Here is a 2,756-nt window from a genome sequence, read left to right as displayed (position 1 = left end):
TTTTCATACACTGAAGAGCCAAAGAAACTGGTACACTTGCCTAATATCATGTAGGGCCTCCGCGAGCACGCAGAAGTGTCGCAACACAAAGTGGCGTGGACTCGACTAATGTCTGAAGTAGTGCTGGAGGGAATGGACACCATGAATCCTTCTCTGCTGTCCATAAATCCGTAAGAGTAGGAGGGTGTGGAGATATTTTCTGAACAGCACGTTGCAAGGCATCCCAGATATGGGAATGAGATTTTCACTCTGCAGCGGAGTGTGCGCTGATATGAAACTTACTGACAGATTAAAACTGTGTGCCAGGCCGAGACTCGAACTCGGGACCTTTGCCTTTCGCGGGCAACTGCTCTACCAACTGAGCTACCCAAGCACAACTCACGCCCCGTCCTCACAGTTTGGAAGGTAGAAGACGAGGTACTGGCAGAAGTAAAGCTGTGAGTCGTGCTTGGGTAGCTCAGTTGGTAGAGCACTTGCCCGCGAAAGGCAAAGGTCCCGAGTTCGAGTCTCGGCCTGGCACACAGTTTTAATCTGTCAGGAAGTTTCATCCCAGATATGCTCAATAATGTTCATGTCTGAGGAGTTTGATGGCCAGCGGAATTGTTTAAGCTCAGAAGAGTGTTCCTGGAGCCATTCTGTAGCAATCCCCGTCGTGTTGGGTGTAAAATTGTCCTGCTGGAATTGCCCAAGTCCGTCGGAATGCACAATAAAATGGTTCAAATGGCTCTGAGCACTATGGGACTCAACTGCTGAGGTCATTAGTCCCCTAGAACTTAGAACTAGTTAAACCTAACTAACCTAAGGACATCACAAACATCCATGCCCGAGGCAGGATTCGAACCTGCGACCGTAGCGGTCTTGCGGTTCCAGACTGCAGCGCCTTTAACCGCACGGCCACTTCGGCCGGCTGGAATGCACAATAGACATGAATGTATGAAGGTGATCAGACAGGATGCTTACGCACGTCTCATCTGTCAGAGACCTATTTGGACGTATCAGGGGTCGCGTATCACTCCAACTGCACGCGCCCCACACCATTACAGAGCCTCCACAAAGTTTAACAGCCGCTTGCTGTCATGCTGGGTCCATGGATTCATGAAGTTGTCTCCATACCCGTACACGTCCGTCTGCTCGACACAGTTTGAAAGGAGACTCGCCCGATCAGGTAACATGTTGCGACTCATGAACAGTCCAATGTCGGTGTTGACGGGCCCAGGCGAGGTGTAAAGCTTTGTGTCTTGCACTCGTCAAGGGTACACGAGTGTGCCTTCGACTCCAAAAGCCCATATCGATGATGTTTCGTTGAATGGTTCGCACGCTGAAATCTGCGACAATTTATTGCACTTCTGTCACGTTGATCGATTTTCTTCAGTTGTCATTGGTCCCATTTCTGCAGGATCTTTTTCGGCCGCAGCGATGTCGGAGATTTGATGTTTAACCACATTCCTGACGTTCACGGTACACTCGTGAAATGGTCGTACGGGAAAATTCCCACTTCATATCTACCTCGGAGATGCTGTGTCTCATCACTCGTGCACCGACAATAAGACCACGTTCAAACTCAAGTAAATCTTGATAACCTGCCATTGTAGCAGCAGTAACCGATCTAACAACTGCACCAGACACTTGTCTAATATATGCGTTGCCGACCGCTGCGCTATATTCTGCCTGTTTACATATCTCTGTATTTAAATACGCATGCCTATCCAGGTTCTTTGGCGCTTCAGTGTAGTTACCTTAGCTTTATCTGATTTTGTAATATATTTTTATCCTTACAAAGTGAGACAGTCACGTGATTCACTTATAATTAGTGGCCGCTGCTAATTTTACGACGGATCCAATTTTTTATGAGGCTGGAGCAGCGTGGCAACAAAAGTTAAATTGTTGGTTCGTGTATTTCTGGTTTTATAGCTAAACGTACGAAGATGTAGATAAGGAGTGCAAATGTCCATTACTGAGAGTAAATCTGTGTCAGCACTGGACGTCTTGTGTGTCAGGAGTAGGGCCGATCTCCCTGAAAAGTCCGGAGAAGTGCCGACGGTGAAGGTTCCGGTCACTGGGTGATTCAAAGTTAGGCGGCTGATAGAGCCCCTTAGGGATACACAGTGCAGGTCGGGAAGGAAGAGGACTGTTCACTCGGCATGTTTGCCGGAGATTCTCCGTCCGTGATGTGGAGGAAACTCTGCTGACGATTACAGAGCGCACTTTATACAGTCAGCTGCAAGTCGTGGCTCACGTCGTTGCTTCTGGGTTCAGTGGCACTGCCAAGATCGCGGTCCACTGGTTCCGAGCCGGATGTAAGGCTTAAACTAAAGGCTATAATAGTACAGTGACGATCTAGGGTGCAGATTTTTCTACCATCGCTATCGGGCGTAGAATTGGAGCATCCCTCTTTATAAGTCAGAAACTCGGGTAGTGGTGAACGTTTAACGTGGATGGTTGAAATGGCTCTGAGCACTATGGGACTTAACTTCTAAGGTCATCAGTTCCCTAGAACTTAGAACTACTTAAACCTAACTAACCTAAGGACATCACACACATCCATGCCCGAGGCAGGATTCGAACCTGCGACCGTTGCGGTCGCTCGGTTCCAGACTGTAGCGCCTAGAACCACTCGGCCACCCTGGCCGGCGTTTAACGTGGACGTGGAGTCATCTGGAACAGAGAAGCCCCTCCAGAGGCAAGATAAGAAACTACGCACTGCTTCCGGGGAGATATTAATATTAACCACAATAATTACTAAAGCTAGAATTTGT

At 48.4% G+C, this 2,756-nt stretch overlaps 2 non-coding genes across 2 annotated transcripts; one reads left to right on the top strand and one right to left on the bottom strand.

Annotated features, from left to right (window-relative positions):
- Positions 1 to 299: 299 nt before the first annotated feature.
- Trnas-cga (transfer RNA serine (anticodon CGA)) lies at positions 300 to 374 on the bottom strand. The gene has a single exon. It is a non-coding gene; the product is annotated as a tRNA-Ser (tRNA).
- Positions 375 to 445: 71 nt separating this feature from the next.
- Trnas-cga (transfer RNA serine (anticodon CGA)) lies at positions 446 to 520 on the top strand. Its single transcript has one exon. It is a non-coding gene; the product is annotated as a tRNA-Ser (tRNA).
- Positions 521 to 2,756: the final 2,236 nt, after the last annotated feature.

Source organism: Schistocerca serialis, chromosome 3 (genome assembly GCF_023864345.2).
Source record: "Schistocerca serialis cubense isolate TAMUIC-IGC-003099 chromosome 3, iqSchSeri2.2, whole genome shotgun sequence".
Taxonomy (NCBI): Eukaryota; Metazoa; Arthropoda; class Insecta; order Orthoptera; family Acrididae; genus Schistocerca; species Schistocerca serialis.
Note: the sequence above shows the minus strand (reverse complement) of the source record. Positions and strands in the feature narration are given on the sequence as shown.